The sequence below is a fragment of the Myxocyprinus asiaticus genome, chromosome 19, assembly GCF_019703515.2.
Source record: "Myxocyprinus asiaticus isolate MX2 ecotype Aquarium Trade chromosome 19, UBuf_Myxa_2, whole genome shotgun sequence".
In the NCBI taxonomy this organism is placed as follows: Eukaryota; Metazoa; Chordata; class Actinopteri; order Cypriniformes; family Catostomidae; genus Myxocyprinus; species Myxocyprinus asiaticus.
In genome coordinates, this window is record NC_059362.1 from 36,599,664 (window position 1) to 36,612,474 (window position 12,811).

Here is a 12,811-nt window from a genome sequence, read left to right on the forward strand (position 1 = left end):
AAAAAGATCCTTGATGAATTTCACCCTTTCATGCTCCCTCTTCCTTCTCCGCTGTCGGATTCTCTCTGCCCTCCTCAAGACCATTAATCTACCTCTTATGCCATCCCACAATAACTTCAAGCCTTCTCCTGCTCCTCTGCCTTCCTCCAAGCCTTATGAAGCTGCCTCTGCTCTTTCACAAGCTGAAGTATCTCCTTCTCTCTTCAACCCATCACCCTGGGACCACTCTTCCTTACTACTGTTTATACAGTAATTAAAACTTGCTTGGGCTCCTGCACATGAAAAAAAAGCACATTAGTAGGTAAATTGATTAAAACAATAATTATGATTTATTTTTATTTTTTTATTATTATTTTTTTACAATTAATTACTTTAGTTGTTACATTCATTTAAAACAATTTTTTTTTTAAGGAAGCTCAGCCTCACTTACCTCCTCTGATGGACCTCCACTAGATTTTTTTCTTTGATCTGTCTATGCATCCTTTTCTTTGATCAGTCTATGCATCCCTTTCCTTTTTATTTAGTTATATTGTTGAAATAACAACTGTAATATGTCATTTTTACATATACATTATTATGTCTTTTGTATATTCATTCATTCAAATCAGGGATTTATTTATATGGAGTCGCTGTTGGAGTAACACTTGCAGCCTTTCTAATTTTCTTTAAGAGGTTTCTTTAAGGAGTTTAACGAAAGTTACCTACTAATGTGCTTCTTTTTTTTTTTTTTCTTTTTTTTTTCATGTGCGGGAGCCCAAGCGAGTTTTAATTACTGTATAAACAGTAGTAAGGAAGAGTGGTCCCAGGGTCGAAGAGAGAAGGAGATACTTCAGCTTGTGAAAGAGCAGAGGCAGCTTCACATCCTTGTAATAAGTATTTTCCCAAACAATTCTGTTGACAAGTCTGCATGGCATGTCTTTTTTTCATCCTCTGACTCTTGCTTCGATAACAAAATGGATGCATAGGGAATTGTACATTCACTTTTTCTCACTTGGTTAACCATGACCTGCATCATCAGCCTCAGCAGTTGTGTAATAATAGCCTGGCTTAAGCATTTCCATTACATTTATTTTCTTGGTAGATACTTTCTCGATAAAACACACTATTGTGAGGATAATGGAGAATTAATTTGAAGTAGCCTGCCTTAAAATTCCTCTTGTACGTCCCTCCTGACATACACATTCTGTTACTTTTAACAGTAACTTTTAACAGACTCTTGAAAGGATCATATCTGTTAGAATATATATAAAAATACACTTTATACATGTATGTAGGGAGGAAACGACAAGCAGCTTTCCTGGTTCAGGTAAGGATTTATTTTTCTCTTGCAATATACACTTTAATCACACACCGCTTCACAAACATAAAACTCTCATCATAAAACTCTTGCTTTCTGTTCGGTTCTGTGGTGCCGAGTCTCTCTCTCCTTCTACTTGCGGTGTGGCTCTATTTATCCGCTCTCCACGTGCTTACTGAAATTAGAGACAGGTGTTAGACATAATTTGGCTCAGGTGTAAGCGCCCTTACCGCTTTCTCTCTCTCCGGAGAGATGCTTGACCACACCCCCGCTGCCAAAATGTATTACTAGATAAAATTTTGTTTATTAAAAAATGTATAAGGTTAAGATTTGAAAGCTATGCAAAATCAGAACCACTACAGAACTTTTTTTTTTCTGACCAAGGTCAGAGCAGCTCGGACATTCTGCTAAATATCTCCTCTTGTGTTCCATGGATGAAAGTCTGGCATGCATTTCAAATGAAATGAGGGTGAGTAAATAAAGACAGAATTTTTATTTTGGGGTGAACTACCCTATTAAGTAAAATGCACATATTGTTGATGTGACTTTGTTACATCATCATGCATGCTGTCTTTGTGTCTTCTGCCAGTTTCTCACTGAATTTTGCTATAGCTTTTGCTCTTTCACCATAATCTCTATCTGAGGTTGTGCCTTGATTGCACTTTAATTGAATGTTGTCTTTTTCTGTTGTTTTTGTTATGGATGAAATGTAGTGTTGTTTGGTAACTTTCTTAAATATAAATGGATGACAAATCACAAAAAAACAACACTCTCTTCCTAAAATGCAAAACAATGTCCTATTGCTCATGTCTCCAGTTTCAGAGTGTCACATATTCCCTGTTTTTGTGTTGACTTTTATGTTGAAATTCTTGTTTAGTTCCTGTTTCCTGTTAGTTTGTAGTCCTTTTGTAGTTTCATTTTATGAATGGTTTTCCCCTGATTGTTTTCCCCAGGTGTTCCTCATTTCGTTGTTTGCCCATGTGTATTTAAGCCCTTGCTTCCCCTGGTTTCTTTGTCAGTCTTCACGTGTTGTCATGTTCTGTGCTTGGTTTCCCGTGTTTTTGTTTCATTTTATACTGAGTTACTTTGTTTATCTTTGGTTTCCATTAAAAGCTGCATTTAGATCCTCATTCCATGTCTGCCTTGTCACACAGAGGACTAATACCTGGATTAATATGGCATATTTAGGATTAAATAAATGGTAGGTAAAATGCGTTACCTACCATTAATATTGTTATTAATACATTATAACTTTAAGCAGGCAACCAAGGTTTTGGTCCGTCTTAGAGTTGGGACCTGCAAATTCATAATGAAGCCAGGAAAATGCAGAATTCCCCAACATAATAGATTCCAACTTAACGGACAATGGGCTGAAGTCTTAGATCTTGCTTCACTTTACTTAAAGCATGGAAATGTCAGCCAATCTGCCTCAGTGACATTTAGAGAGACTTGTTTGTTTGTTTGCTTGTTTGTTTTTGTTTTTTGTAATTGAAATATTTTAGTTGCTAGAAAGTCTAGAACCTCTGTAGTGACTTGCTGTGTGCTTTCACAATCTAATAAATTTGTAAATGAGTTATGGATAAAGTCACTATAGGTAATTAATTTTGCTCAATGCTAAATAAATAAAATTGCTGTGCTCTCAGGAATGCACTCTGCCCTTGTGTATTCTGTCATCATTTAGAATTTTGAAATTATACCTTGTGACACGAAGAACTGGCATAGGCAAACATTTCTTGTTTGAAAACGTATTGATTTTTCTACGTTTATGCCTCTTATTCACACTGGGCCATCATTTTCTTCCTTCAAAAGCAAAAAAGTTTCTCACATACTTTGCAATGTCCAAACGATAAGTGTAAACGTGGCCTCAGAGTAAGATTAGAACTATCTCTATAATTCTCAATTAGAAATTAGAACTTTCAGCAAATTACAGTAAAGATCAGCTGTAGACATTGCTCACCTGACTGGGATGTTGAATTTTTGCTCTCAATCAATGACTAAATAGCTGCAGGTGTTGTAGCGGATCATTCCAGCCTGCTCATTCACACTTATTCACTTATTTTGTGTGTATCGTTGCCCAGGGCAATGCTGAAAGGTTTAGCGAGGGTTGCCCTCACAACCTTCAGACCACATAATTTCTCATGAAAGAGTGAGTTGTTACACAATCATTCCTGAGAGGTAGATTCCCCTTGTAGTAAATCAGTGTTACATAATTTTTCAAAGTCATGGCCTCAGATAATTATTGTATTGTATACAAGTAGGCCTATATAGTTTTGGTCAATTTAACGTCTGCATTTTATTTATTTATTTATTTATTACAAATATTTTGAATTTAATTATTAGGAAAAAAACAAACACTCTGCTGCAGACTAAACTGCATGCATTCAGTAGCTTCAAAACAAAAGCATTCCATGATGAATTATTAATCCCATAAAAAATATTTTGAAGTTAAGCATGTCATGCTCCTGCTGTTAAACACCATCCTTTTCCCCACAGGTAGAATTTATTAAATAGGAACATATTTGTTTTTCTTACACAAACCACTGTAAGGTTATGGTGTTGGCATAAAATTTAGCAATATGTAACTATGTGTACCACCCCTTTTTTAGTTCCATAGTCAAAGTAACAAATCTCTTTGTGCATTTTGCAGTGTTGATCCAATTTCACATAAGGCCTGTTTCAAACATCAATTGCGTCGGTTATGCATGAGCAGCTCATAATTATTTCAACACACATATTATACAAGAGCTTATAGCATTTATACTGCAAAAATGAGCAATGGCGCATCCCAGAAGCGGCACTGAGCCTGTTTTTTCTGCGTGTCACATGCAGAACTTAGCAGAAAATACATTAAAATTGCACTATGAATATATACTGTAATTATCTATTCATGATTATTATTTTTTTCAATATAGGCTTTTAAAAAGCAACATTGTTCCCACTTTATATTAGGTGTCTTTACTATGTACTAACATTAAATGCAATACAATGTACTTATTGTTTAACTACATGTTGTTCTGCAAAATTCTCACAAGATCCACATTTGCTGCTACTGAGGTTGAGCTATGGGAAGGTTTAGGATTAGGGTTTGGGTTTAGATTAGGTTTAGGTTTAGGGTAAGGGTTGGGGTAGGGTTAGGTTTAGGATTAGGGGAAAGGTTAACAGTGTAACTACAAATTATGTAAACTACATGCAAGTACTTTAAATGTAAGTAAAATGCAACAACACGTAAGTATATAATAAGAAAATCGTATCAAATGCTTAAGTACATAGTAGTTAAAGACACCTAATACAAAGTGGGTCCACAACATTAAATAATGGAGCAAGCTATTCACCCATTGTTAGACTTGTATCAAGCTTAATGCAATGGCCTTGCAAAAACCCAGAACAAATCTGTAATAACTGTGTCCATTTGCTGGTTCCCTGACCCTACAGGTTTCCTGACCTACAAATGGAAAGGAAAGGTTTTAAGAGAAGCATGTACTGTGTTCTAGAAAAAAAAAATGGAAATGGAATGAGTGTATTAGCAGTTATGTTGCCCTCAGGTCCTGTGTCCTCCTCAGCTTTGTCCTTAGCTGTGTGAGAGCTTGAATTGCAAAAGTTAATTACTGTGAATAGTGCATGTGCTAAATACTGAAAAGCATTGTAGTGACTGTGGTACTAATAATCAGCTACCTGATTCACAAAGCAGGAGGAACACCTGCAGAAATACACTGAAAAGGGATAGTTCACCCAAAAATGAACATTCATTCATCATTTACTCACCCTCATGCCATCCCAGATGTGTATGACATTCTTTCTTCTGCAGAACACAAACAAAGATTTGTGTGAATATCTCAGCTCTGTAGATTCTTAAAATGCAAGTAAATGGTGGCCAGACCATTGTAGCTCCAAACATCACTGTGGGGGCGAGGGCATGGCTGAGCGTTCATCTGTAAATTGTTCGTAAAACCATTCAACATGTAAACTGTTGTGACAATTTACATAAGAATAGTCTTTCGAACAATTTACACAGGAATTTGTTCTGCTTGTGTCACATGATTGAGGCTCAAAGTCCTTTGATGTGGCTGCCATATTTGAGTTTGACAACATTTGAGCTCTTGCATTGTTTTTTGCTGTAAGCTTCTTATGGGGGTGGTAAGAATGGACTGCAAGGGGGGCTTCAGGAAGAGATAAGGTTGCAAGTGAAAACAGTCTTTGAGCAATGCTGGCTTGTCAGTCAGGCCAGACATGCATTATCAAGATATTGTGAGTAGAGTTAACCCTCCTGACCTCATCTCTGTGCATCTGTTAGGTCCTCTGTTGCTTTGACGGATTGGCGAGGGTGAAGCCATCATGTCTCTGGACACAAATGGAGGTTTTGCAAGGTAAGTGTGTCAATGTTAGCCCTAGCTGTACACGCTGGACTTTGACTATGATTGCGGTTCCAATTGCATAAAAATGTTAATCCAAAACATTTCTTTTTAAAGCACATCATCATATACAGTATATTTGAACCTACCCCTTATAAATCCAAAATAGCAAATGCCCTACAAAGTACCTCTCTTTATATTATATACAGGTGCATCTCAATAAATTAGAATGTCGTGGAAAAGTTCATTTATTTAAGTAATTCAACTCAAATTGTGAAACTCGTGTATTAAATAAATTCAATGCACACAGACTGAAGTAGTTTAAGTCTTTGGTTCTTTTAATTGTGATGATTTTGGCTCACATTTAACAAAAACCCACCAATTCACTATCTCAAAAAATTAGAATACATCATAAGACCAATAAAAAAAACATTTTTAGTGAATTGTTGGCCTTCTGGAAAGTATGTTCATTTACTGTATATGTACTCAATACTTGGTAGGGGCTCCTTTTGCTTTAATTACTGCCTCAATTTGGCGTGGCATGGAGGTGATCAGTTTGTGGCACTGCTGAGGTGGTATGGAAGCCCAGGTTTCTTTGACAGTGGCCTTCAGCTCATCTGCATTTTTTGGTCTCTTGTTTCTCATTTTCCTCTTGACAATACCCCATAGATTCTCTATGGGGTTCAGGTCTGGTGAGTTTGCTGGCCAGTCAAGCACACCAACACCATGGTCATTTAACCAACTTTTGGTGCTTTTGGCAGTGTGGGCAGGTGCCAAATCCTGCTGGAAAATGAAATCAGCATCTTTAAAAAGCTGGTCAGCAGAAGGAAGCATGAAGTGCTCCAAAATTTATTGGTAAACGGGTGCAGTGACTTTGGTTTTCAAAAAACACAATGGACCAACACCAGCAGATGACACTGCACCCCAAATCATCACAGACTGTGGAAACTTAACACTGGACTTCAAGCAACTTGGGCTATGAGCTTCTCCACCCTTCCTCCAGACTCTAGGACCTTGGTTTCCAATTGAAATACAAAACTTGCTCTCATCTGAAAAGAGGACTTTGGACCACTGGGCAACAGTCCAGTTCTTCTTCTCCTTAGCCCAGGTAAGACGCCAGGAGTGGCATAACAAGAGGAATACGACAACTGTAGCCAAATTCCTTGACACGTCTGTGTGTGGTGGCTCTTGATGCCTTGACCCCAGCCTCAGTCCATTTCTTGTGAAGTTCACCCAAATTCTTGAATCGATTTTGCTTGACAATCCTCATAAGGCTGCGGTTCTCTCGGTTGGTTTTGCATCTTTTTCTTCCACACTTTTTCCTTCCACTCAACTTTTTGTTAACATGCTTGGATACAGCACTCTGTGAACAGCCAGCTTCTTTGGCAATGAATGTTTGTGGCTTACACTCCTTGTGAAGGGTGTCAATGATTGTCTTCTGGACAACTGTCAGATCAGCAGTCTTCCCCATGATTGTGTAGCCTAGTGAACCAAACTGAGAGACCATTTTGAAGGCTCAGGAAACCTTTGCAGGTGTTTTGAGTTGATTAGCTGATTGGCATGTCACCATATTCTAATTTTTTGAGATAGTGAATTGGTGGGTTTTTGTTAAATGTGAGCCAAAATCATCACAATTAAAAGAACCAAAGACTTAAACTACTTCAGTCTGTGTGCATTGAATTTATTTAATACACGAGTTTCACAATTTGAGTTGAATTACTGAAATAAATGAACTTTTCCACGACATTCTAATTTATTGAGATGCACCTGTATATCAGCCACGGGCCATGCATTTTAAGTCTAGGCCTTCAGTGCTATTCATGCCATTAAGAAAACACAGTTTCACAATGAATAAGACGCCATGCCTATCATACGTTACGTGGCAGTCAACTAATAATACCAACTGACATTTTAAATGTCCACACGTCCATGCATGAAAGCCAGAACTTGAAACAACACTTAATGCTCAAGCAAGCCTAATTTTAACTGCAGCATGACTGTTTTGTGAAATGAACATCAAAAATCATAATTTTTCATATGAATCTACCAAGGAGGTCTATAATACCTGGAAAAATCTATCTATATGCTGCGTTCCATTCAAGTTGGTTGTGGGATATTCCTACTTGATATCTCCGACCATAAATGCATTCCATTGCCTGATATTCGGAACTGCAACGCTCCCGTTAGCTTAGCAGGGGTTTGACTCTCATTAGAGATGTCTCCTAGCAACCCAAATGATAAACAATGCTGCAGCACTAGCATTTGTGCTTCAGGTTTACAATTATCAAAAGAGATTATAATGTTTTATGCACCTGTGTTTGTTAAACAAGCTTTAATATCATGTAGTGTGGAAACTAACTCATTTATCGATATTACTTAATAAAGTGAATGTTTATCACTTACTTTGTATATCTCCCAGAGTGTGGACATGTTTGTGTGACATCATGCCCCTGCATCTCGGCGAAATCGGAGTTGAGAATTACTGCACGAGCCTACAAGTTGTAATTCTGACTTCAAGATGCATTCCATTGCACTTTTCCAAGTAGGAAGTTGTAAAATCCGACTTTCCGAGTTGAATGGAACGCAGCAATACTTTTCAAAACTTGATCCGACACTGAATACTCAAGCAGCCTAATTTACACTTAGAAAACTCCTGATGATGCTATAACAATGCAAATAGCACTTACCAATTTACATGTAGTGAAAATCAGTCCTCCCTTCCTGTTTAATAAATTAAGCAATCACACAGTCATGCAAAGCATCTCGTGTTTTTAAATCCATAAGGACCTCTTTCTCAATGGCAATAGCGGCAGTGATGATGATCTCACGCTCTTCGCTTTCAAATTACGTACATCACTTAAAGCGTGATTGCGTCACTCAAGGCCAGATATAAGGGCTCTACCGGGACATATCCTAAAGATCACACCCACCAAGAACAAATAAATCAATCTGATTGGCTGATGAATCTGACAATCTGACTTTAGTTGCTCATTCATTTGCACTGTTGAGGGATTCTTTGGAAATTCTGAAGGCCTGAGGGGGTGGAGCTCAGACTCATGCGCTGCTTCTATGCGATTTGTGAAATAGTTGTCACACTTCGCTTGTAAGCATCAAGGAATAAATTCTGACTGGATAAACTTTTCATTTTTAATCCCTCAAAGAATTGGAGGCTTTTCTTCTTGATGTGTGGTATAATATCCCACTACCTGTACACACAATTCAAGACTTTTATGTTAGCATTCCAAGATGGACTAAAGCATTGCAAGAAGCCAAAGAATGCCTTGGGGGATGTTCACACCCAACATATTTTTGCGTCTGTCTGCACTGACTCTCGCTGTTTTTTAAGTGTCTTGCGCAGGAGCGCTGCGTTTTTGGACACTGTGTCAAGTGAAAATTAACTTTAACTTCAACTTAAAAAGGTGTCACGAGACACTTTTGTTGCACTGCATCTGTCTTTTTTAGTGCAAGAACGCTTTTAGTTTAAATGGCCCCTTAGGCTATTCTGAGTCCTTTTTTTTAAAATCCCCTTTTCTCCCCAATTTTGGAATGCCCAATTCCCAATACTTACTAGGTCCTCGTGGTGGTGCGGTTACTCACCTCAATTCGGGTGGCGGAGGACAAGTCTCAGTTGCCTCCGCTTCTGAGACCGTCAATCCACGCATCTTATCACATGGATTGCTGTGCATGACACCGTGAAGACTTATAGCATGTGGAGGCTCATGCTACGCTCTGCGATCCATGCACAACTTACCATGTGCCCCATTGAGAGTGAGAACCACTTAATTGAGACCATGAGGAGGTTACCCCATGTGACTCTACCCTCCCTAGCAACTGGGCCAATTTGGTTGCTTAGGAGACCTGGCTGGAGTCACTCAGCACAACCTGGATTCGAACTTGCGACTCCAGGGGTGGTAGTCAGCGTCAATACAAGCTGAGCTACCCAGGCCCCCATTATACTGAGTCGAATGAATATGCCATTTCATCCACAGAAAGACTAAATCAATCATTTCAGTCAGTTACAAGAAACTGCACATCACCAAAAATTTTAATTGTCAGTTTTTTTATGTATTATTTTGTAATTGTTTACTACTTTTATGTTGATTTTATGGTGTTTTTTATACTTTTTGAAGTTTTACAGTGCCTGATCACTATGTTTATCAAGCATTGAAGCTTTGCTTTGTTAAAAACAACCTGGAATCATGAAACGCAGGTGTTTCGAGATGCTTTTATACAAATTAAAGTTATTTTTAACTTTACTCTGTGATCCCACGATGGCGTTTTATTGCCACGTTAAATTAAAAATTAAGATTTTGATAATAAAGTCGTAATATTTTGCGAATAAAGTAAAAATTACGAGAATAAAGTTGCAGCATTATGAGATTAAAGTCGTAATAGTTTGAGAATAAAACCGTAGCATTATGATATTACATTTCGAACGAGAATTAAGTCAAAATTATTAGAATAAAGTCATAGCATTTTGAGTTTATAGTCATAATATTTTGAGAATAAAGTAAAAATGATTAGAATAAAGTCTTATCATTGTGAGAATTAAGTAGTATATTGTGTGAATAAAGTAGAAATATTAGAGAGAAAAAAATCTCAATATTAGGCTAAACAGAGCATCATTATCACAACGATAGAACGGATGTCGAGCCAGCAGCTTTATTAATGCAAGAGATGGATGTGGAGGATGTAGTTAAATCATAGGCCTACTTTAGTTTAGTATTTAGCAATAAAGAAATCCTTGGTCTTTTGGCTCGTAGCACAGAGTTATTACTATCCGGACTCTGCAGCGGTTATGTTGGAAATTTTATTTATTCAGGAGAAAGAACCAGACAGATTCGAGCAGTCCTGCTCGGCATTGTTATTGGGTTTTCCTCTCTAAACAGTACTGTAACTGAGGGGATGTTACCACATACAATATATTGATATAGACTTATATAATTCACAGCCGTTCCAATTATTTTTCACTTCACTTGAGTGTGAGCCTATACAGTATCTCGTGCCTCCCTTAACAGACGCCCACATGTTGAAAACTCCTGTACTAATGCACACCTCATTAATTTAACAGAGAGCTCACAAAAACTTCCCACAAATTCATCTTGGTTGCATAGCCAAATTATCTCCCTGGTTAGTGGTGTTGTTTGTAAAGACCCCGACGCTCCACTTTGCTTTTGTCCACCACATTACTTTGATGTTACTTTCTTTTCGATTTATTCTCAAAATATAATAACTTAATCTCATAATGCTTCAACTTCTTGTTATTTTTACTTTATTTTCAAAATATTATGATAAATGATAATTGCAAATTTAAATTGTTAAATTACTTTGATTTTATTGTTAGCGTTAATTTCGGAACAATGAACAATGAGCTGACAAGTTGTCATTTTCGCTTTGATCCTCCGCAATTTCAATAAAAACGTGTTTGATCAGTGTCACGGATCCACCGGACTCCCTCTCTCACGCCACACTCTGCTCTCTCTCCCTCACTGCCGACACAGTGCTCCCCTAAAGTTTTGATCACACTCACCTGCACATCATTTAGTGAATAATCAAGGACTGCATTTATACCTAGCCTTCACACACACTCTTGGTCTGTTCTCGTCAATGTTTTCCCAGAGACTACGGACTTCCTAGTTTTGTCTAACTTACCTGTTAATATACTTACCTTGTTATTGTTCTCCTCGACTGTGTTTCGTGTTGGTTCATCCTCCGTTTATCCTCCAGTGTTTGGACTCTCCTGTGTCGTTTAAGTTTCCTGCAAATATCAAAAGACTGTTGTGAGTTAACCATTCATCTGTACATTGCATTATTCCCCTGTCTGGATATTACTCACCTGCTGTCTGCATCACCACTGTATCTGGATTGACTCGCCTGTTGTTTTCATCACTGCTTCATTCGCCTGTTTAATAAACCCCGCGATTGAGTCCATATCCCTCCCTCCGTGAGTTTCTCTATGACAGTCAGTTTATTGTGCGCCTGACGTTTGCTTATATAAAGTTCTGAACCGGTGTAAGTGTTGCGCTTAATATAATTATTATTTGACAGGCAAGGTGGTTTGTAAGTCATGGAAGGAAGGATTCTTCTTATTTTTACATTATAATATGGCTAAGCCTCGGATGACGCTGAAGTGTAGTGATGCCCTAGGGGTAATGTGTACCTTAAACATGTTTTTACACAAACTTATTTAATGCATTACAACTAGTGGTGACAGCCCATGTTTTATCTACAGGTAAACCTGTATCTTGATATCCATAAAAAAAATTACATAATGGCAAGTGATAGTAATTAATATCAGCACTAGAAAAATATGATACACAGTTACATTCTCAGTGTTGAATTAATGACACATTTAACCCAATGTAAACTCACCACAGCACAGTCATCACATGCCTCTGTCTTGGAGAGGTGCTGCTTGTGTACTTAGTAGAAGCTCATTCCCTGGAGACCATAGACTTTGAAAGTGCTTCTGGCATGTGCACAACTTTACTTAAAAGGTCAGATAATGCACAGCCTTGTATCTAGACAGCTATCTCTCCTCTACGTTTGAGCTATTTACTTGGTTGCTCTTAACATAAAGGTATAACAATTGTGGTTTGAGTCTTATTATATGTGATCAAGTATTCTCATGAGTACTAATGGAAAAGAACTGCCAAATGTTACCCTTAAAACAAAGGGTAAAATGCCTTTTCACTAGGGCAAAAAACAGCAGTCAAGCGAAGTACACTAAGCAGTTCTTGGCAGACAAGAAAATGCACATATTGTGTACAAGGAATTTCCAGAGCAGTTAGCTAAGAAAACAAGCCAAGTACTACTGGAAGTTTAAACTTCAAGTGCCAGTCACCAGAGCGCAAAACAACAGCTGATGCTGTTGCACTGTAGATATGAATTGTACAATTGTAGTGCAGGTTAGTGGAAAAATGTTGTCTTATTTATGTAAATAATAAGGCAAAGTCGGAAACAAGAAATTATATTTTGTCTATGCTTATATAACAAAACTGTGAAGAATCTCAAATAGCTGCGCTTTAAAGCTTTGTTTGAATAAATGGCTGTTCTGATGGTTCTGTGAGACTGATGTTCGTAACTGAGAATATGTTCCTCTCTTGAGGGCTTCCAAAGGAGAAACTTTGAAGCTAGGAACTTATTTAGTAAAACAGAATTATTG

General features: G+C 37.6%; 1 long non-coding RNA gene across 1 annotated transcript in view; it reads left to right on the top strand.

Moving 5' to 3' along the window:
• LOC127456694 (uncharacterized) overlaps nt 1-12,811 on the top strand; it is a 130,528-nt gene that overhangs the window by 75,626 nt on the left and 42,091 nt on the right. The window contains exon 2 of the long non-coding RNA XR_007899873.1: nt 5,589-5,661. This is a non-coding gene — a long non-coding RNA (uncharacterized LOC127456694). The remainder of the gene's footprint in view (nt 1-5,588; nt 5,662-12,811) is intronic.